Consider the following 11,867-nt stretch of genomic DNA (forward strand, 5'->3'; position numbering starts at 1 on the left):
TTTATGAATGACCTCACAAGTGGATAGTCTTCTGGGAATCTTTCTCAGACATTTACTCATCTTATATCACTTCATTTTTGATAAAGTGTTTCCCCTTGAACCTGGAGGATCCTGATTCAGCTGTTCTGGCTGGTCTTCATGCCCCAGGGATACTCCTACTTCTGCATCCGCTCTTCTGGGATTACAGGCATGTCCGGTGTACTTAGCTTTCCCATGGGGTCCTTAGGTTTGTGAGGGCTGAACCATTTGAGATTTCCTCAAAAAGATTCTAGATCCTAGCAAACTAGTCCAATCTGTCCAGTGGCCAGTGGGGCAGCCCAATCCAGACAGGAGGCACAGGTATTCAGTAAACTCAGTGAATTTTTTTAAGACAAAGGAAAATAAATAAGAGAGAATCAAGAAAAACAGATTTCTTATTTTAAAAATGTTATAGAAAATAGAACTAGAAAATAAGTCATAATTTTAAAAATGACTGAGTGAGGAAGGTCACATTATATTATTTGGTTCAAATCTTTAAAAAAGATTAAATTGGTTACTACAAATTTTTCTTGGAAATAATTAGTAGCCTACTTTCTTATGACACCTACAAAATTTACTAGTTAAATCTTCAGAGCAAGTTATTAATTTTTGGTTGTTGTTGTTTCTGGACACTGATATTTCAAGTCCTGCATTTTCCAAACATGTGATCTACCACTGAACTGTGATGTGTCTCCAGGGTAGTTAAATACAGTCAAGCTTTATAAAAAAAATCTTCCTTTTCTTGGAGATAATGGAACTCATACAATTTTATTTTCCTTTGTGGCCATTACAGGCCCTCTGTATAGGTCAGTGTCTGCCTTACAGACCTGTCTGACCCAGTCTTGTCTGATATATAAGATGACTATAGTTTTTATGTATTTTTATTTTGCAGTTTGTATTTAAAAAAACAAATTTGTCTTAAATTCTTTGTGATATCATGAAAAGATACCTGTTAAACATGTTTAAAATGAAAGGGCGCTAAAAAAACTCATTTTTCATTATTAGTTAAAATTTCAAATCAATTGTTGGTTAATTTTTGTCAGCTTGGCACAAACCTAGACATACCTGGGAAGAGGGATCTCAGCTGAAGAATTGGCTTCATCAGCATGGGAATGACTTTGGTGCATTTTCATGATTGCTGCTTGATGAAATCTCTGGGTGGAGCCTTCTCTGGGGGATCTGGAATATCTATCTATCTATGTATCTCTATCATATATGTATGTAAGTATGTATCCATCTATCTGTCATCTATGAATCAATCACTCTATGAATCAATCTTATCTATCTATCTATCTATCTATCTATCTATCTATCTATCTATCTATCTATCTATCTATCATCTATCTATCTATCATCTATCTATCATGTATGTATGTATGTATCTATTATCTATCATTTATGTATGTATGTATGTATGTATCTATCTATATCTATCTATCTATCTATCTATCTATCTATCTATCTATCTATCTATCTATCAATCATTTGTCTGACTGTCTGTCGATTTGAGCAAGTCAGTAGGAAGGAGTCAGTAAGTAGCGTGCCTCTGTGGTCTCTGCTAAGTTTCTGTCTTCTGATTCCTGCTTTGACCTCATGCCCTGGCTTCTCCCATTGATGTATTAAGACCTGTGAGCCAAATTAAAACCTTTCCTTTGCAAGTTGCTTTTGGTCATGGTGTTTATTGCAGCAACGGAAAAGCAAACTAAAACACCAGCTTAATTCGTGCACTGTTAGTTTATTGAATGGAGGTAACATGTGTAGTTCATCCAAATGAAAGCCATGGCATGATGTTGAGCTCATATTATAGAAAAACTGTGCAAAAAGAGAATATTCATTATCCTTGGTTCTTTCTGTGACATCCTCTGGGAACATGGAGTCTTCATTTGAGCATCTATAAAATAGAGGCAGAAGGGACCCAAAGTCCTTCAAATTCCTCCTATCTCTAACCTTTGTGCATCAGAGCTGTGTTTTTTCCTCTGGCATGGTATTACTGCCTATGTGTATGCATCTGGCCATAAAAAGAATGAAGAGTCTTCGGTGGCAATTTGTAGTGTGGTTTAATTGAGAAGCCCACCTTGCTTTTTCTGACTCTGTAGTAAGGATACTTATGAACTTTTAATTTATTTCTCTCTTTTTTTTTCTCTTCAACAAAAGTAATTTAAGTACACAAGAGTGAAGACGATGACAGCAGCCTGGGCATTAACATTTGAATACTTTCCAGTTTTATGTCTTATTAAGCAGTAGTGTAAGTAATATGCACATATTTCAATAAAATACATGAACAACTTTGCACATTGTTAAGACAGTTTCTCACAGTGTGTTTTGTCAATTCTGTAAGTCTGTGAGAATCTGGCAAACTGTCAGAAAGTAGGGTTAATATGGGAAGACACTAAAAAGGAAGAATATCTGATTAGGTGATGGGCGGGATTGTGAACGTTTAATGAATATGTTAAAATAAATTATCAAGTGCACCAGGGCCGCTTCCATCGGACTCATGCATCTCAGGATTCTTGACTTGCATTTTGCATTTCAAGAAGCAGAAATACCTACATACATATGTACATATGTATATATATATATGAAATTACATGTATGAAACAAGCATGTTAACATTCATTGCAAAAGATATCTCATTGCAGGATATCTAGACTAAAACTGCTCTTTAAGTTTAACATTAGGTATAGTGTAAAGAGATGCCAAACAGTTCCCATTTTGAGATGAAACATTAGATGGAGGATTGTTCTAACACGTGTGAGTCTTCTATACTATACACAGTGGAAGAGATTTATGGATGGCAATAGTAGCTAACTGGGTTTGCTGATGTGAACCACTTTCTTCAATAGTGAGCAGGTGAGTGAGCTCTACATATGTGCATATCATAAAAGAAAACGTCCTGGGTGTGTCAGCGTACATTCATAGTTACACAGTTCAACTTCTGATGTCAGGCAAACTCAGCTCTGCATTGGATTAATGAATATTCAAGAAGTGTCTTAAGGAGTCCTTCTAAAACTTGTTCAGCTTTTCACACTACAGCACAACCTGGCTGCTGCCCTGACTCAAGGTCACGTTGAAACAATAGTTAAGCACGACGGCTGGTACTGATTATCAGCTTGACGAGATCTGGACTCACCACGGAAACAAGTCTGGGCATATCTGCAGTATGCATTATCTACAGTAAGCTAACTGAGTTAGGATGGCCCTCCCCACCCCTAAATGTGGACAGCACCATTCCATGGTCTGGGTCCTGGACTGCATAAGAAGCAAGCCAGGCCACTCTTTACTTCTTTTTCCCGACTGAGCATGCTCTGTGCCTACTGCCATAGGCTTCTGCTGCCATGACTTCTCCACTGTGATGGGCTGTGCCCTCAAACTGTGAGCCACATAAAGCCTGCCATGTATTGCTTTTGTTGTGAATTTCAGCACAGCAGTGAGTTAGAGCACTAAATGGACTTTCCAGAGCCTGGCCCAGAGGACGGTTCAGTGGATGTTAGCCACCCGTATTGATTGCCTTCCTCATTAAAGTGGACATTGGAAGAATGTGCATGTGGTTTAGAGAAGATAGTCTTGTTTCAGATCTTACCATGGCATTTTCATACCTGTAAATCAAGGGAGCCTCTCTTCAAAGACAAGAACTTCTGCTTGCATTAAAGGGATGGATCAAAGGGGCTGTGTTTATTCAGAAATAATTATGCCACGGAAGCCACACCACCATGATTGAGTGTCCGTGTTGCTGGCTGTGTTTGAAAGCTAATGATTGCCTTTTCCACAAAGGGTGTAAATTAATCAATAGCTTTAATTGCTAGGTAACTAGGGACAGCAATGATAAATGATGCCTACTTGTTTTTCTATGTTTAATTATTTCTGGAGAAAGCCGTGTGAATATACCTCGTCCTTGAGAAACACATGTTCATACTTGCATAGGATAATTTTTTTTTGTATTTAGATCTTCGAAAAATAACCCTTTTTACCTAAGCTGATCCTTCCCTAGATGTAACCTCACTATCAAGCAAAAATTGAGTTCCTCTTCTCACCTTCCACAATTGTCAAGTCATATGAGAAAGAAATGCCATCCCATCAATAGCTAAATCTCAAACAAAGATGCACTTGTATCTTGTCAAAGAAGGAATTTCTAAACTTAAATAAGAATGGCAGCATTTCACAGAGAAATCGCTTCATAGTTGATTGAATAATTTTGAACTTCTAGGATTTCTATATATAAGATGCACATTTTATATGTATGTATATATGTATACACAAATACTCAAGCTGCCTTGTATATAATGTTTATACATTACATATGTCAGCATGTATGTTTGTACCATATAATTTATGTACAAATACATATGTGTGTATGTTTGTGTGTGTGTGTGTGTGTGGTGCATGCATGTGTATCTCCCCTGATTCCCACGAGAACATCCTAAAAGAAAAATAACATTAAGCTTCTATGAATTCTTTGCTGAGCAGCCAGGGAGCCATGCAGCGTCCAAACCTATTATCCTATTTGATGCTGTAACTCTTCTAGAACAGATGAAGGATACCATGGAAGCGAGGAGGTCGATAAGTTTGCCTTCCAGGCAGACATTATAGCTTCATGCCTTTTGTCTTATTTAAGGCAAGAAACAAAGGATCGACTATCTCCCCTCTCTAGCTAAGCTGACAGGGGTTTGGATGTTGTATATTGTACCTTGTTGTTTGGTTTCTTATGTTATGAAATTGAGCTATATGAAACAGAATAAAGACCATACACACCATTAGAGCACTGGATACACAGAAAGTAAAAACCACATGCAAGAACTTTGGGCAAAGTTGAAAGGAGTGGTTGGAAACAGGAGAAGGAGGGAGGAGGGAGCGAGATGTGACACTGAGTTTTGGAGGCGATTAGGGGGATGAGATGGTTCTGCCTCCTGACTAGACCCTTGCTGGAATGGGGTCAAAGAGGCAGAAGGTGGGAGAGCAGCGTGCAGTGCGTGGCAGGTGAGCCAATTACACCAAAGCCTTCTAATGCCGCAAAAAGGGACTGGCTGTCACATCAAAGGTCCAGCCAGAGAATTGGTTCATGGAATGGAGGGATTTTGTCAGCTAAAGAGCCAGCTCCTATCTATTTCTTTATAATCACTTCATGAACCCATGCTGTACATGAACTGTACTGGTTACTTTTCTTGTTGGTCTGGTCAAGTATCTGACAAGAAAGAGCTCCAGGGAGGAAGGCTTACTTTGCTTGCAGTCTAAACAACTTTTTAGACTATTGTCCACCATGGAGGGACAGCAGGGTCCAGTGCCTCCACACTGGCAGGGGTGTAAGCTGCAATCCTTCTCTTCCTCACATTGTGGTGGGCCAGGAAACGGAGGAGAGACAGGAGGCAGGGTCCTGGTTGAGGAACAGTCCGTCTCGGTAGGGAAGTCAAGGCAGGAAACCAAGGATTGAAACAAAGCAGTGTGACATGTCTGGTCACTTTGCGGCCCCAGCCAGGAAACAGCAGTGGACAGTGCTCAGTACACACTCTCCATCCTGGGACAGGAACTGGTCCCGCCCACAGTTAGGATGGGTCTTCCTGCATCACTTCACCTGATTAGACAAGCTCAGAGGCTTGTCTCTGAGGTGACTGGATCTTGTCATGCTGCTAACCTCACCATCACAATGAAACCCTCTCGGTTTGTACCTTCTGCACCATCACAGAACAGCTGACATGTTAGGTGAGTGACAAGGAGTTTGAAGAGGCCTGGGGTGGCAGTGCCTTGTGGAGATGGAGCAGGGTCCTCCAGTGAGAGGTACTGAATCAGCTAGGATGTGGTGCTGTTCCCTGCCCCATCAGGGAATCAGCTAGGATGTGGTGCTGTTCCCTGCCCCATCTCCACTTCTAGCCAGGATTCTCAGGTCCACAGTGTGCAGCCGTCAAGAGGTGCTGTCAGACTGGCTTTCTTCACTGCATCCATGGTGAACTACTAATGACTGTTTTTGTTTCTCCGTGATCATAGGCTCTGCTAGTTTACAGGACTTGGTATCTAAGGGAAGTATAGTCCCATCCAACAGAAACTGGAAGCTACCAAACTGCTGTGGAAACCTGGGGATGCTGAGTCAGTAAGCGGAGAAGGGGGTTGGAGAAGGGGGTTGCAGCACTCGCTAGGGCATTTGATCTCACACAGAGGGGCTTGTTGCTAGTCCATAGCAGTCGAAGGCAGCAGGGGCTCCCTGGGGGTTCTTTCCATAACCTGGAAATTAGGTTGGGGAAAACAAGGCTGTAGACCCACTAGGCAGAAAAGCTGCCTGCTTAGGGTGAAGAGAACAGATATGGCTGAATAAACAAGGCAAATAGACATGCTTCCTACAACTATCTAACCAGTCGGAGAAAGTAGGGTTGCAACATTTATGATACATCTTTCTTTTAGGGATGGGGATGCTTATTTATGCACGTGTTAAGTAAATGTTTTTGTTGCTTTCCTTACCACCTCCCCTTGTCATCTGAGATCAAGTATGTGAGCAGGAATTTTAAAGGGAGGGGTATTAGGTTGTCACTTGGGGGAGTGTTCTATAAATGTCCATCACATCAAGATGATTGATGAGCTCGTTCAAGTGGCCTGCATGTTGCTGATTTCATGACAATTGCTGATAAAAAGCTGTTGGCATTTTTTGGCATTGCTTGTTTGTGGATTTCACTATTTAGTTTTACAATTTCTCCATTTTTGAGCCACGTTCTTTGCAGATTTGTCATGTAAATGTGTATTTGGCGTCACCAGTGAGTGGACAGAGACACCGCTCCATGCTGTCACCTTTAAGAGGAGCTTCTCTAGATTTTTAGGGAACTTGACTCAGGCCAAACCAGAATTTTCATATTTGACACAGAAAAGAGTTTCAGGGTGGCTATACGGTAGGATGGAACAGTTGATTTTATTAAGATTTTTGATGTAGAGGGAAGAGGAAGAAAGACATACCTAAGAGCTGGGGTGTTGGCTTCTACCAGGAAGTCAAAGGAAGTAAGAGATGCCCAAGTGTGATGCTCCCTCAAGGGGATATCTCCAGGACTTGTCTCTGTATACTTACTTGTACCATTTGGTAGCTCTCAATTTACATCTCATAGGGTTGGTAAAAAACCTTTTCCTTCATCTGTGTTGTGAGGAGTGGGAATGTAGAGTGGTTCGTTATAATCTGGTGGCAGAAAACCAGGACCCACTAGGGTATGCAAGGGGTTCAGGACATGTCCTTTCCTTGTGAATAGACTTGATTGAGAGATAGTCCTGTAGAAATTCTCAGGTCATGGGTGGGAAGGGATAAGGGCCTCATTCAGCTGTTAACTGTGCTGGGATTTTTGTTTCTCTGGGGAGAGGGGCTTCAACCTGATTCCTTGATGTGGGATGCTTAGAACCAAAATAATCACTCAGAAACTATATTATTTGCAGTACTCTTTGGCCAATAGCTTATGCATATTGCTAGCTAGCTCTTATATGCTAAACTAACCCATCTCCATTAATCTGTATATGTCCACATGGCTGTGGCTTACTGGCTAAAGTTCTGTCTGATGTCTGTGTCCTCCAGGTGGCTACATGGCTTCTCTCTGACTCCACCTACTCTCTCTCTATTTCTCTTTCAGCCTGGCTTTACTCTGTTAAGCCATTGGCTGAAAGCAGCTTCTTTATTAACCAATGGCAATAAGACATATTCACAGCTTACATCACCCCCCACTTCAAGATGCCTCTCCTTTCTCATGTTCTGATCATTACACTTTCTTGAGAGCTAAGCTCCTTGTCATTATGAAATATATTTCTTTATCTTTGGTGACATTATTTGTTTTTAAATGTATGTTAGTATTAATATAGCAACTTGAAATCTCTGTTGGGCATTTTATTTTTTGCTTTCTTTTATTTAAATCTTCTTTAAAAGTTGTTTTTTTTATATATAAAAATTATAGTTAGGCCTACTGCTTAGATTGTACTGGCTTTTTGGAATCCATTCTCTTTGGATGGATATCTCGCTCAGCCTAGATATAGTAGGGAGGGCCTTGGTCCTTCTCCAAAGCAATGTGCCTTACTGTTTCTGAGGAGGGGATAGGGTTGGGGTTGGGGGAAGGTAGAGGGAATGGAAGGAGAGGAGGGAGTGGGAACTGGGATTGGTATATAAAATGAAAAAAGATAGTTTGTCTTCTTTTTTTTTTAAATAAAAAAATATGGTTAGGATTTAATAATACCTTGCGTTATAAAGTCAATCTAATAAACTCTTCCTTTAATTAGGTTTTTAAATCATGTATGTTTAGTGGACAATTTGGAAATACTTAGTTCAAATATAGACCTTTAAACTTAAAATTATCCTATCTTTTCTTTCTTTTATTATGTTTTTCTTGATACACACACACACACACACACACACACACAATGAAATCTGATCATATCCATCCCTATTTCCTTTTTTCAACTACTCCTGCCCCTATGTCTCCCCAACAGGCCTCTTCCCCAGTTTTATGTATATTATGTGTGTGTGTGTGTGTGTGTGTGTGTGTGTATGTGATAAACCACTAAGTGAAGTTAGTACTGTCTATATGTGGACTGGTGTGGGGCCATCCACAGGAACATGGGAATCCTACTAGCGGGAACACCCTCAAAAAATGACTCTCCCTTCTCTGGCAGCTATCAGTTACTAGTGTCTTCATCAGTGAAGGGTGATGTCTGGGTACACACTTCCCCTGTTTGGGCTAAACATTTGGCTGCTTTGATTTGTTTAGTTGCTGATAGCTCATGTGTGTAATGGCCATGTTGTGTTGAGAAGACAGCCTGTCATGGCACTCCTCCCCATATTCCAGCTCTTAAGTTTTCTTTGTCTCCTTTTCTGTGATGTTCCCTGGGCCTGAATGCATGCATATATATATATATATATATATATATATATACATGTATATGTATATATACATGTACATGTATGTGTGTGTGTGTATATTAAAGATGTCCCATTCGGACTGAGTACTCATTCTTTTCTTCTTTTCTTTTTAAAAAGAAAACAAGCTATCATTTTTTATTTACATACCAATCCCAGTTCCCACTCCTTCCCTTCTTCCCATTCCCTCTACCTTTCCCCTACCCTGCCCCCCATCCACTCCTCAGAGAGGTAAGGCATACTGATTTGGGGAAGGTCCAAGGCCCTCCCTACTATATGTAGGCTGAGCAAGGTATCCATCCAAAGAGAATAGGTTCCCAAAAAGGCAGTACAAGCAGTAGGAATAGATCCTGGTACCAAATTCCAGTGGCCTCACAGTCTTCCCTAGTCATGAAGCTGTCAATCACATTCAGAGAGGGCTAGTTTGATCCTATTCTGGTTCCTTGGCTGGTGTTGGTGAGCTCCCATTAGCTCGGGTAGACTGCTTCAGTGGTTGAACCCATCACGGTCTTGACCTCTTTGCTCATATTCTCACTCCTCCCACTCTTCAACTGAACTTTGGGGACTCAGACCAGTGCTCTGATGTGAGTCTCTGCCTCTGTTTCCATCAGTTGCTGGATCAAGGTCCTATGGTGACATTTAAGATATTCATCAATCTGACCACAGGGCAAGGTCAGTTTGGGCACTCTCTCCTCTATTGCTTAGGGTCTTAGCTGGGGTCATCCTTGTGGAGTCCTGGGAATTTCTCAGGTGTCAGGTTTTGTGATAGTCCCAAAATGGCTCCCTCAATTAAAATTTCTCTTTTCTTGCTCTTATCTTTGTCCTTCTTACATCTTGACTATCCCATTCCCTCAAATTCTCCTACCTCCTCCCTTTCTCCTCTCCTCTTCCCCTTCTGCCCTCCATTCTCCCCCCATCCCCATGTTTCCAATTTTGTCAGGCAATCTTGTCTATTTCCCCCTCCCAATGGGATCTATATATGTTTCTCTTAGGGTTCTCCTTGTTACTTAGCGTCTCTAGGGTCATGGACTATAGGCTCAACATCCTTTGCTTTAAAGCTAGTATCCACTTATGAGTGAGTACATACCATGTTCATCTTTCTGGGTCTGGGTTTACCTCACTTAGGATTTTTTTTCTAGTTCCATCAATTTGCATGTAAATTTCAAGATGCCATTGTTTTTTATTGCTGAGTAGTACTATATTGTGTAAATGTACCACATTTTCTTTATCCATTCTTCAGTTGAGGGGTATCTAGGTTGTTTCCAGGTCCTGGCTATGACAAATAATGCTGCTAATGAACATAGTTGAACAAATGTCCTTGTAGTATAATTGAGCATCCTTTGGATATATGCCCAAGAGTGGTATGCCTAGGTCTAAGATAGATTGATTCCCAATTTTCTGAAAAACTGCCATACTGATTTCCAGAGTGGTTGAACAAGGTTGCATTCCTACCAGTAGTGGAGGGAATTACTCCTCATCCTCTCCAGCATAAGCTATCATTGGTGTTTTTGATCTTAGCCATTCTGACAGGTGTAAGATGATATCTCAGAGTTGTTTTGATTTGCATTTCCCTGATGGCTAAGGATGGTGAACATTTCCTTAAGTGTCTTTTGACCATTTGAGAATCATCTTTGGAGAATTCTCTGTTTAGTTATGTACCCCAGTTTTTATTTGGATTATTTGGAATTTTGATGTCTAATTTCTTGAGTTCTTTATATATTTTGGAGATCAGTCCTCTGTCTGATGTGGGGTTGGTGAAGATCTTTTCCCATTCAGTAGGCTGCCTTTTTGTCTTATTGACAGTGTTTTTTGCTTTACAGAAGCTTCTCAGTTTTAGGAGGTCCCATTTATTTATTTTTGTTCTCACTGTCTATGCTACTAGTGTTATATTTAGGAAGTGGTCTCTAGTGCCCATGCATTGAAGGCTACTTCCTACTTTCTCTTTTATTAGGTTTAGTTTGGTTGGATTTATATTGAGGTGTTGAATCCATTTGAACTTGAGTTTTGTGCATGGGGATAGATATGGATCTATTTGCATTTTCTACATGTTGACATTCAGTTATGCCTGCACCATTTGTTGAAGATTCTTTCTTTTTTGCATTGTATAATTTTAGCTTTTTTTTTAAATCAAAAATCAGGTTTTCATAGGTATGTGGATTAATATTTGGGTCTCCAAATCTATTCCATTGGTCAACCTGTTTGTTTTTTATGTCAAAGCAAACTGTTTTCCTTATTGTAGCTCTATAATAGAGCTTCATGCCAGGGATGGTGATGTCTCCAAAGTTACTTTATTGTTTTGACTATCCTTGATTTTTTGGTTTTCCGTATGAAGTTGATTATTGTTCTTTCAAGGTCTTTGAAGAATTGTGTTAGAATTTTGATGGGGATTGCATTGAATCTATAGATTGCTTTTTGGTAGAAAAAGCAATTTTCATTATGTTGATACTACCTATCCAAGATCATAGAAGATCTTTTCATTTTCTGGTATCTTCTTCAGTTTCTTTCTTCAAAGACTTAAAGTTCTTGTTGAACAGGTCTTTCACTTCTATGGTTCGTGTTACCCCAAGATATTTTATGTTATTTGTGGATATTGTGAAGGTTGATGTTTCTCTGATTTCTTTTTCAGCTTCTTTATCATTTGTATATAGGAGGGCTATTGATTTTTTGAGTTGATTTTGTATACTGCCACATTACTGAAGGTATTTATCAGTGATAGGAGTTCCCTGGTTGAGTTTTTTTGGGTTAATTATGTATATTATAATATCATCTGCAAATAGTGAAAGTTTGACTTCTTCTTTTCCAATTTGAATCACCTTGATCTCCTTTTGTTGTCTTATTGCTCTATCCAGCATTCTGTTCTGTCTACTCTGCCTATCTAAGCTGCTGTCCTATCAAAGGCCAAGGCAGTTTCTTTCTTTATTTTTTTTATAAATTTATTTATTTATTAAGGATTTCTGCCTCCTCCCGCCACCACCTCCCATTTCCCTCC

This window comes from Microtus ochrogaster (genome assembly GCF_000317375.1).
Source record: "Microtus ochrogaster isolate Prairie Vole_2 chromosome 14 unlocalized genomic scaffold, MicOch1.0 chr14_random_2, whole genome shotgun sequence".
Classification (NCBI taxonomy): domain Eukaryota; kingdom Metazoa; phylum Chordata; class Mammalia; order Rodentia; family Cricetidae; genus Microtus; species Microtus ochrogaster.